The sequence below is a fragment of the Plectrocnemia conspersa genome, unplaced genomic scaffold, assembly GCF_051122295.1.
Source record: "Plectrocnemia conspersa isolate PC_06_02 unplaced genomic scaffold, ASM5112229v1 ptg000010l, whole genome shotgun sequence".
In the NCBI taxonomy this organism is placed as follows: Eukaryota; Metazoa; Arthropoda; class Insecta; order Trichoptera; family Polycentropodidae; genus Plectrocnemia; species Plectrocnemia conspersa.
In genome coordinates this window covers 4,410,184-4,422,668 of record NW_028277174.1, presented here as the reverse complement: position 1 = coordinate 4,422,668, position 12,485 = coordinate 4,410,184, and the positions used below count along the sequence as shown (strand labels likewise).

Below are 12,485 nucleotides of genomic sequence, written 5' to 3'. Positions count from 1 at the left end.
TCTTACATAAGAGAAACTCAAATTATATAAAATGATAACATAAGTTAAATACAGTATTCTTTTTTGGGTTTTGATGTGATTTTTATGAATCAGTGTGACACCAGTAAGATCTTTCTCTCTATGTATATATTATTTGTATTGTTATTAAAACCGACACTGAAACTTAAATCGCAGAATTAATTTAGGTGTCAGTGTCTAGAAAATAAATAAGGTTTGAACAACAATAGTCAAGTCTAATATATAGTCGTTAAAGTCCATATTCATTTTTCAGTAGTTTTAGTAAAATTTTAGCAGTTATATAACATTCATACAAATTTATATTAGAACCAAAATGGTTTTATGAAGTTATTAGAGAAATCAGCTAATTTTTGATTCGGATTTTTTTTGGGAAATTCTCGAAAATAAATTCTATAAAAGAAACAAGTCTGGCTCTATTGTGTTTTAATATAACTATTTCTTAAGAGGGTTTTCTCGTAAAGTAACTTTTGTTTAATTGATGCTTTTGAATGGGGAATTATGTAAAATTGTGTTTTCATGTAAGCTGTAACAGTAAACAAACCAAGCAATGCAATTAAACAATAAATTCAATGAAATACATTTTTTGGTTCATTAGATTGAATGCTAAATTGTCTTGCATTAAAGAGCTTAATTAAAAATAAAATAGATAGGATTATTACAATATAAAATATCTCTCAAGAATGGCAGTCATATTATGCTGCTATTATACGATAGAAATGAAATGAAATAAGTTAGTTGTTGTTTCCCAGAATTTTTAGTTATCTGTCTTATATAATTAAACAATTTCGCTTAATGTACTTATAAATGATTCAAATACTTTATCAATTGTGTTATTAAGTAACGTATTTAAAACACTTATAGGTGCTGTAAGATAAGACTCAAATATCTTATATATGTACAATTGGGGGAAAACGCTCGATTTAAGCCGGGTACAAAAGCTATTAATATATAATAAAAAAAGCTGTCAAATGTCTGTGAGCAATTGCTGAACGTTCGATTAATCCGATTTTCTTTTTTGTAACTGATTTTGACAGCTCAGGAATTAAAAATTCAATATGAACACCTTTCAAATCCAAAAAGTGAGGATTGAATATTGCATTCTATGTCAGTTTCTGAAGGGATCTGAAAGCTCTATTCAATTCTCACTCAGTGAGGCAGTTCATTCTGATTTTTTAAATTGTGCTGTAAAAATAAGGTTTAACAATTTTCTATGGTTATATAATACGGTAATGATAAATTTAATTTAAATGATAGCAGTTCTACTTTGTGTATGTAATTATTTAATTATTAGCTAAATAGGTTATTAAAAAAAAAAAAAAAAATTGTGAATACAATACAATAATCATAGCTGGACAGACTATTATTAACTTAAGTCCCCTAAGGGACCAAAAAAAGCTTTATTGATTGATCATATATGTCAAAGTATTTATTGATATTTTAAAATAATATTTGAAGACAAACTTAATATTATGCTTAAATCAATAAGTTATTGATTCAAGCATAATATGGTTGCATAATTTAAAAATATCACTGGCGCATCTGTAAGATCACTATGCTTCGAACAGAAATAACAAGCAAGTTTTATTTTTTGCCTCTGTCTTACATTCCAAAGTATTAACACATTAAAGATTCCTTTATCTTCTGTTAAGTGGCAATAACACTTTCACGGGCCGCCAGCTATTATTTGTCGGCCGGCGGTTAAAAACTATTTGTGTAGATACCTCATCGTTTTATAATTTGTGACACATTTTCTTACAGTATAGATACATGGATTATATGTTTTTTGTGATTTTAGTCATATATTTTCTACATAAATCACGTAACGCCACTGATTGTAGTGGGGGCGCTGTTACTGAAATGAGCTTAGAGCACCGGCTAGACTCAATCCGGCCCTGACAATAATCTGGCTAACGCGGAGAAATTGGTCTTTATGTTTTGACAGTCGAGGATGTCCCGGCCGGCGAAATTCCAGGGCAGAGAGCCAGGACGTCACGTGACCGCGCGGGTCAGTGTCGCTGTCGCGATTGGCCGGTGGACGCTCTGCGTGTCACGCGCCGCCCTGGCAAAACTTTCCTCAGTGTCGCGCGCGACGCTGTCACGGCACAGAGTGCACCGCGATCGGTGCACGGTTTACGTACATAGTGCTTCTATCAGTTGACACGATCCAGTGGCGGCTCGCGAAACGAGCGTCGGGTGTTTGTTAGTAACAATTTTAAATTTAAAAAATATAAAATGCGATTTTGCACCAATTAATATATGAATTAAAAATTATAATTTCACAGCTTCTCTCTTATCTTAATAATATGAGGCCAGAGAATTACAACTGTAATTGTAATTTGTGACAAATCAAAAAATATGGACGAACTTTTTGTTCATATATTATATAAATACATATTTTATATTGCTTTTCTTAACTAACGATATAAAGCTACTGAAATTAGATTTTATTTTTAAGTAAGATCATCTCAATTAATTAAAATGTATATTTAAATCTGAGTTTGTTGTTTTCGTAGTCATAAATTAGAGAACAGTAGCTTAACATATCTCGTAAATTATTTTTATCATTATGGCAGTATGATATAGGATTTAGAATAGAAAGTGTGTTATATTAATTGTATCGCTTTATTTTAAATGACTTTATGTTTTACTTGTATTACTCCACACTAGAAAAATGTATGTTATGACTGGTATAATCTGTTGTTTATATATTTACAATATTTTCTATTGATCATGCGCTTCTTTTGTAAAATATTGGTGTTAAGGTCGCAATGGCAGCAAGTCTGACTTGCTGCCATTGCAGTGTAAATTTTTCATTATATTTGGGACTAGCTTTTATTTTATGTGATTGTAAGAGGTGAAGGCTAAAGTTGTATACTTCTTTAATTAAAATATATAATGAAATATTTGTAGATTCTTAGATGCAATTGTATTTTTTTTTAAATAGAAATAGCATTAGTGTATATGTGACAGTGAATGTGTATTACGAGTAAAAATATATTTTTACTGTCATTTCAGTGAAATCATATCTATACATTTTTACTAGTGAAAATATAATTTATATAATTTATTTATAAAAGAACTGTAAGATCGGACAAATTTCTAGCCTTTTTTACAGAAAAGTTGTACCGTTTCTTTAAATAATAGTTTTTACTTATTACATAAATAAATTTATATGGCATTAAAAATAATATTTAAATTGCATCATTAAATAAATTGACTTTAAATTACTCTTTGAGCTAAAAAATTATTAAATGAAAAATAATATTTATGCAACGAGAATTAATTCATAAATATTTATCATTTTTGAGTTGTTCATAAGGTGAAGCCAAATTTTTGTGAATTTTGTGAAACTACGATTTGGTGTTTTAATTCGAATGGTGTGAAATTTTATATTATGTTTCTAATTTAAGCAGCTAGTAGCAAATACGTATTTTATTTATATATGTAGTAATTATATATATATACTAATTAAAACAAAGAGCTTAACTGTGTACTATATGTATTCATTTCAACTTGAACCTACAGATTTCAGTTAATTTTATTATATATTATGTTTTGAAAAATATTATATGGTTTATGGATCTGTTTTTATTTATTATGTAATAGGAATTTTTTTGTACTAAATTATAACTAAAAATATGTAAATTTAATTTAATTAGACCATCAAGTACTGAGAAAAATAATTAAAAGTTTACATTAATTTTAAAACGTTAATAAAAGTGTTTGTCTCGAGTGCCTTGACCTGAAAAACATAATGAACAAGTATAAATTCACATACACACAAGTATATAATATATAATATTATAACATACACCAGTGCGTGTTCGTTTTCGAATCTTTATAAATGCTGTAAAATTTATTATTCGTGTCAACGAGCAATAAAAGTGAAAACAATCAGTTAAAAGGTCTTTTTAAAAGTCGCTGGCCCCTCGTACGTAATCTGAACTAATTTTATAGTCAAACGCGCTCGTGGCTAGTTTCCGTCTTTATTTTAAGATCATTGAAAAATCAACGGGTTTTTAAATACAAATTTTCTTGTATTTTTGAATGAATAACTGCAGCTTAATTTTTATGTAATATTATAACAGTTTCATTAAATATGATTGTAATATTTTCATCAACAAAGCAGAATTTATTATTTGACTCTATGACGTTTAAAATTAATATTAATTTTTCATACAATCTTACTTTAATATTTCTGATGTTATCCAATTTGCAAATACTAATTACTTTAATTGATCCATTTTTTCTTATCTTTCTGAGAATCATATGATCTTTCACTATTGACTTGCTATATATAACGGCACAGAAACAAGGTTATTCAAGTTATTATGAGACGGTTTAACAAAGTTATTTCGAAGAAATATGATTGCTTCCCACTTTTCTACAAGCTCATTAAAAAAAAATATATTTACTTAATTTAAGAAGGCTATTGTATTTTTTAATTTAGCTTAATTAAAACGAAATAATTATTTATAAATACTTTGAAAAATAAAATATATATGTCTCTCTGTTTGTCACAAAAAGTACTTTCAAACGGTAAACAGAAGTGATGTGACATTTGCATTCTAGCTGCCATTTCCAGGGCAACTGTGCAATTTTCAACTTTCAACCGCCAAAGAAACTGAACAGCGATGTACTCACTACCGATTACGTGCTACTGCAATACGTTAATACAATAAATAAAATTAAATATTTTTTTTATAATAACAGGATGAATAGAGTATAATGATAAATGAGTTTGAGTCTATCTCGGGTAATAAAGCTAGTTTATTTAATAAAAATAATATATTATACATAGCACGTCGTATTTAGGATGAGTTTTTTATTATTATAAGTTATTTTATTTCGTTCGCCTTGACAGTAGTACCGATGCTGGGTTTTTCGCATTCCTTTTTTGTCTCATTTATTATGTTCCGTCATGGGATGTCTCATTTATTACAACATTGAATCCCAACGCCCGCGGCCGTACCTTCTCGGATTCGAACCGGGAAACGGGATACGAGTCAGCCATGCGAAACCAATTTTTTTCCTTATCGGACGTCAGAGTTTACCAGATTGTGAAAAATCACCCGGGGCTTGTAAATCATGCAAACGTTCAGCGTTTGCGATTCGTTAATTATTGAAATAAATTGATAAATTATGCATGCATATCGAATATATATATTAAATTTTAAGTTTACTTTGCGTTAATTAATTAATTTACATTTCAAACGCTAACCATAAATTCAAATTTGCCATTGCTGAAGCTGCAAATATTTCAATTATAAAAAATATATTGGTACAGACAGTCGTCTTCGAGGATCAGGTTGAACTCTGGATGATGGACATCGTAGCTGGACTAGAGTTGACGTGAAGAGAGAAGCGGCTGCTTTCTTAATGTTAAATTATCTTAGTCGATACTCAGCGTAGCTTAGTTTTTGTGCAAGTTTATCTATTTGTTTTTATGAATTAAAACAATATTTATTTATTTTTACTTTATCAATATAACATCTCAACTCAAGTTCAAGTTAAAAATAATATATTTACACAACAAAAAATACTTGGTTAATGTGGCTTATGGAGCAATAAAAACGAACTATATACCATCTGAAAAAAATCAAAACTTAATTTTTTAAATTTTGATCCCATCATAATATTACATACAGAAATAAAGATATTTAAACTTAAGCATTACACCACGTGAGGGACGGAGTGATAGGGTTTAGTGATGTAGGGAGCTTATTTATATGTATTTATGCGCTCTGGTAACACTGGTGTGACGGATTCTCTCGAATGGCAACCTCCGGCGTGTTCGCACGCGCGCTGTTGCGGTCCCGCGCCCCGTATTTTTATAAACAAAAGTCTTTCATCATTTATCGTGAATTATTATGCACTTTCATGCATTTTTCGATTACCTTGCAATTAATAACTTACGCTTTGACGTTTCACCGACATTTCTATTGCCCTCATGGGCACGTAAAATAAATACCCGTATCAAACCATATTTTGATGCGCTTTTCTATAAATATAGAACTATGTTCTCAAAACAAAAATAGCATACTCTCGTTTCTATTGGTTCATAGGCCACTCTTCATACAAATTTGTTGTACTTATGGAATGTGAAGAAAGTTAAATATAAATTAAGAAAAATAATAGGACCCTTTCTGTTAAAAAATTTCGATATAAAATTACAATGTAAATTTTATTTAAAAAATTGTAAATGCTCCTGAAGATTTTAATTATTAATATTTTAATTATTGTGAAACTACAAAAACCTTTACAGCATATTTCCTTTTTAATTTTTTACAAATGTAATTATTCAAAAACTCAAAAAAATTATGTTTAATATGTTTTGCTTGTGTTTAAGTAATGGTCTGATGTTTCACTTTATTTATATTTGCCCGAATGTTTTATCTTTGACTATTTTTATAGTAGTTTAATTGCGAAAATTCAGACTCATTATACCATTTTTTAAATTAACTGCTTAGTTAAAGAATGCATGCGAATGTTATCGCGAAAATTATATTATATTGAATTATTAATGAGTTTTTAAGTGTTGTTTTTCAAGCTTTGTTTGTTTTTTATTATATCAAAAAATCAAAATTTTATAGTTAAAAGTAAAATATAGTTTCTAGCTTAGCATGTTGTTTATCTAGCAGTTGTTATATTTTATTAGCAGCATAATTTTATAGTGATTGCAATAGAGTAACTTTTATTATTCACTGTAATAAATGTCAGTAGTAAAAAATAATAAAAATTGTAAACATATATTTCCAATTAAAATTCCCTATTTTTTATCATCAGTGCAATTACTTTTCCCCCCGCATAAATTGCATTTTCATACACTCGTGTTATTTCACACCCCCATTATGAATATGGCATGATTTGCAATTTTATCGTACACCTACCCAGAATATCACATAGTCACGCTGATTGTCCAGCTTGCGAAAGCACTAACTAACCTGACCGATATAAATTAAGGACAAAGGTCCTCCCCGACTGGCCGGTTTCAAGATTTTGATAAGAGATATCGACGTCGTTAAATTCACTTCTTCCGTTCGGTCGTTTGTTACTGTTTGTGTCTTTTGGAGATAAGAAGCGGATACTTTTAGAGTCGGGCGACGACGATCGCGTGTGATAACAGCCTTATGTTTTAACCAGCGACCTCAAAACGGCTACTAGGATTATCTAGATAGTAAAAAAATCGACGTCACAAGACAATGTCTTTGGCGTAGATTGAATCGCTGAAAAATATTGGATTCAGCAAGAAGTAGCTAACCACAAAAAACTTATGTTAGCATTTTTTAACCATAAAGCAAAAATATAGTTTATGTTATTACATAGTAGGTTTAACATATGTGTACTAGTGTATAATATACAGCAACTATATATTATAATACTAATAGTTTGTCTGTCTCACTAAAAACACTAGCGAAATGAAATTATAAAAAGACGTTATGCTGTAAATTTATTTGTCTTATAAATAAATGGTTATTCACATAAAAACAACGTAGCTTAAAATTGACAGCTTTCCAAATATACTTTCAAGTATTATACTTTTTTTGTAACGTAATTCAAATAATTATCCAACTATCTACATGTAATGACTTTCTATCTCGATTTTATCTGTTGTTCAATATTTGGCGATTCCACTTGGCCCAAGTTCAGTGAGTGCAAGCTAGAAAGCTCCGGCTAATGTTTTTAACAATATTTTCGGGAGCAAGTTTCGAATTGAAGTTGTTAATTCAGGCGCTGTGTATCTGTTTTTATACACATGCCCAACCTGTCACTTTTCGCTGCCACAAAAAATTACGACAATTGAACAATCTTGCAAAATAGAAATCTGTTAGTATTATAATAACGCTATTGTAATGCATTTAAGTTAAAAAACATAATTATTGCACAGAAAATTACTCATTTTGTTACGCTTTTAACGCTTAAGAACTTTTGTGATCACGGTCCATTTAAATCAATGTTTTTCAACCTTACAAATTGAAGAAATTCTCGAGAGATGGTGTCTGTTGTGGAACGTTTATTTTACTTAATTGACTATGGAATGGACGACGTTATCAGATCCTGTAATTTAAAAAAAAATATTTTAAGATTTGTAGCGCTATTAGGTTTAGCAATAATGATCCATTAAAACTGTACCTATGTATGTGATTGTGGTAACAAAACAGTCTCTTATTGATTCCTAGTAATTTTTCTCACTGCTTTGAGTGATAATTGATAATATATAAGACACTGAAACAGTCACTTAACGTGACAGAAATGTGTGCTTATGTCGTGGTCGATTTTATGTCCTAATTTCATGAGTAAACATTCAAAGTATCTTAAATATAAAAGCAAGGTGCTAATGGATATTATATAACTGGGAGCAAAACCTGAAATAGTTCTAATATGAAATCTGGAAAAAATGTTTTTTTTTGTATAATTATAGCAACTCTGCAAATATTAGAAATACCATTAATTAAAAATATTTAAAAATCATACGATTTTTTAAATTTAAGATTTATTATTGAATTAATTGTTAGAATCAGATTTAAAATTTAAAAATTAGAATAAAAATTACTAATTCATTTAAAAACCATAAGGTTTCAAAATTTAAACCATATGGTTTTAAAATAAATAAGTAATTTTTAATCTTAATTCAGGTAGTCTCACAAAAACCCTTGAATTTTTTAAACAATTATTTTCATACTTATAAATTTTATTAAAATAAAGATATATTAATAAAAAAGAAGGATTTCATGTAGACAAATATCAAAATAAAGCATTTTTCTGTAATGTAAGAATTAAAATATTAGGAAAAAATAATAAATCTTTTATTTTTTCGATATGAATTTCCTATTTATAATACAATAAAAAGTCTAATGTTATTATATTGAACCAATAATATTTTAATAGGGTGAATGAAAAATAATGCCTCAAACAAAATCCGTAGCGTAACGACGGTGTTGACGTCATACGCCACACTTCATTGACCCAAAAAATATATTTTGAACAACTGCCAATAATTCGATAAGTAGACACAGTATGATTTTTTAAATAATATTTATCTTCCATTTGGATATATTTCTCACTCTCGTAACATAAACATCAACCCATCTGGTTTACAAACTTATCATTGATTAGCATTAAAATTAAACTTTTTTTTTCACAAAACAGTTGTATAAAATAAAGTGTATATTGAATTTTATTCAATCAATTTTTATCACAATATCTCATATTTTTGTCAACTTATTTTTTATGTATTTCGATGCAAAGAAAATATAATAGACACTGAATTTTTCATTGGAATAAAAGTCAGTTGTCTGTTCCATCAATTAAACCACCCTTACATATATATAATAATTAGACCACTCAATGGAGGGATTAAATCAGCAGGTCAATCTATCTGTGTGAATCTAAATATTATGCTAATAAATCATATACAAATATCTGTTTAAATGATGAACCGACTATTGATCTCTCAAAGTTTCTTTAAGTATTTATATTCGTAAATACCAGCATCTGTGAATCCGTGAAGGTTATAAATAAATTATAACATATTTAAATACGGTGGGAGCAAATTTATAAAAAATTTTCTCTCGTATGAAATTACATATAAATAATTTTAGATAATTAAGAATGTTTTTATATTTACAAACCGTAAATAGAAATGTTATATTTTCACTTAAAAGCTACAAGTGTAAAATGACTAGTTTGTATCTATACGTAAATCAATATATAATTTTTCCGAATTTATTGATAAATAAATAAATAAACAACAGAACGATTCAATATATCATAAAGAAAAAAAATGTAAAGATGTATTATAATAAATAAAAATTATTGTATTAAAAGTACAATTGAATAATCAACTAAATATATATGTAAATATATTAAAATTTTTAACTAAATTAATTAAAAATAAAACACATAGCTGGCGATGAAACGTCATAGACCAGAGGTCCTCAAAATATGGTTATATATGTAAATAAAAACAGATCATATAAAATTACTACTAGTTTTAATCGATTATTTTATTTAAGAGTTTTGAAGATTTCTAATTTTTAAGCATTCAGAATTTTATTATCGTTTTTTAATTCATAATTCTGCAAACTTTTCTCGTTTAAGTTTTTTATCGTTTGGGCAAGTTTTACAGTTCAATAAAGGTTCAAAATTCTTTCATTAAATATGTTTGACGAAAATATATTTATATTTTATGTAAATTATCCATTCACTATAAGGATTATTATATTACATTTTATACCTGTTTTTATGAATATTTTTTAATAGTAAATAGTAATCTCCAATATGCATTAAAATAAAAACTATTAAAAGGAAATATTATTATTAAAATTTGAGATGTTACTTTTTTAACTTTTTTTTTTAAAAATTCATCATTATTTAGTAAACAAGATTTTGTACTAAAAAAACCATTTAGTTAATACAATTTAATATTTTTAAAAACCTTAATATGTAGAAATAAATTTATTAATGATTAGTAAGATGGTTATATAAATTAAACTACATTACATACTTTTAGTATTTAATAATTATTAAATTATTTAAATAAAAATATTATTGAAAAAATGGGTAAAATTAGATAATTTTAATACAATTTTTCTATAAAATAATTGTAAAAACCTTAGTAATATTTTAATATGAGCTATTTGAGTTATTCTGGATTTTACATGTTTATAAATACGTTTTTTATATATTAATTTAATATTTATTTTATTTAAAAAATTTGCTTATTATATTTAGGTATTTTATCAATTGTACTTTGATTTAATATATTTTTACATTTTTTTTCATTACCATATCTTGAAACGCTTGCTCTGTTGTTTATTAATTTATTTATAAATTTGGTAAAACTATATATTTACTTATACAAATGTATTATATATACATGTAGCTTTTGAATTATTATACATATGCGTAATAAGTATCAAATTTATATTTTCCTTAACGGTTTGTAAAAATAAAACCATTCTAAATTATCAAAAATGTAATTTCGCACGAGAGAAATATTTTTTAAATTTTCTCTTATCCAATTTAAATATAATATTATGTATCTATTACTTTCATGGATGCTGGTATTTACAAATATAAATTTCTATATCAGATGTCCTGGGGATCAATGGTCACCGAACCGTTTAAACGTCTATGATAGAAAAGTACATCTTTGTTTTGGGACACCATCGTGAGAAAACATTTATGCAGAAGTCAAAGTATCTGCCACAAATCAGTATCCATTAAAGTGCCATAAAAAAGATAACACGTACATTTGGAATTGCATTTGTAATCTTCTCTAGCGTCTAACGGAAATCTTTTCCAAAATTTTTTATTTGTTTGTTACACTGAAAGTAGCAGAAAACAGTAGAGATCGACCAAACTTCAGCCGCTGCTTCTCTCTTCGCGTCCCCTAGTCTAACTCGACGTCCGAAATTCAGAGCTAAGCACGCTCTAGTGAATTCTAGTCACATTGTGGTATATTATGTAATATTTATTAGGTCGGAAATTAATTAAAAAATAATTTATATTTTTTAATAAATAAATTTGCAAATTGTTAATATTTTATTAATTAGTTCAATTGATGATTTGTACCTCTCACTTTTAATGAGTATGATATTTATTAATGCATTCGATCTGCGAACTTTTAGTTTTGACTTTAATTAACCACTGCAATTGCAAGCGATTTTAAAATCCACGTGCGTGTAATTGGTTTTGGCGGCGGTGACGCTAATCCGCCGCGTCATTTCGCAATTACGAAAGCGAAAATTGGAATTTTGTCCAAAATATTGGCTGCGAATTAAGTTCGAAAGCCAATGATTAATTACAGAAGTGGGGCAATGTGTCGCCGTCAGATATTAAGCGACGGTCGTTTGTTTTAGGCGACATGTCGACACATAAGGGGTTAGAAGTTTAGCATGAAGTCGTCAAAACTTGTTATAATAGTATTCGTGTCCATCGTCTATTAGAAGTGACTATTGAATTGCAATGTATCCAAAGTTTTGGTTTATATTGACCGTTTAATATGAATACTATGTATAATGAATATTTATCATGATAAGTATCTTGGCAAAATAAATAACTTTGCATAGAAATACTATTTAAAAAAAAAGTTTATTACACTTGACTAAATACATTACTTACAATATTTTAAGCATAACTTCTAAAGACACCGCAAATATATATATTTACACGCACACTTTGAGAAGTCATACCTTGAAGGCAAATTGACGAATAGCTTCCATATTTCTAGTTTGTAGTATTGCGCTTTAATCCCTAAGGATCTATTCGAACTCCAGATAACAGCTCGACATTCCATTACTTATAGAAATATCGTGTTTGTAATTTACACTTACAAATATCGGCTAACATTTATTAAAAAAAATGCTGGTTATCTTTTTTGTTGCTCCCAAGTCAAAAGCTAAAACTTTTTTTATTAAATACGTAATATGAAAATAGCTTTTGTAATGTAATAGTCCTAAATA

General features: G+C 27.8%; 1 protein-coding gene across 2 annotated transcripts in view; it reads left to right on the top strand.

Moving 5' to 3' along the window:
- Positions 1-12,485, top strand: part of LOC148230376 (inactive dipeptidyl peptidase 10) — a 248,086-nt gene that overhangs the window by 147,200 nt on the left and 88,401 nt on the right. Inside the window, exon 1 of one of the 2 annotated variants that reach the window (XM_088195084.1) lies at positions 2,033-2,217. The exons of the other annotated variant lie outside the window; for it this stretch is intronic. The gene's annotated coding sequence lies outside the window, so the exon portion shown is untranslated. Of the gene's footprint in view, positions 1-2,032; positions 2,218-12,485 lie in introns of those variants that run through there. 2 annotated transcript variants of the gene reach the window in all.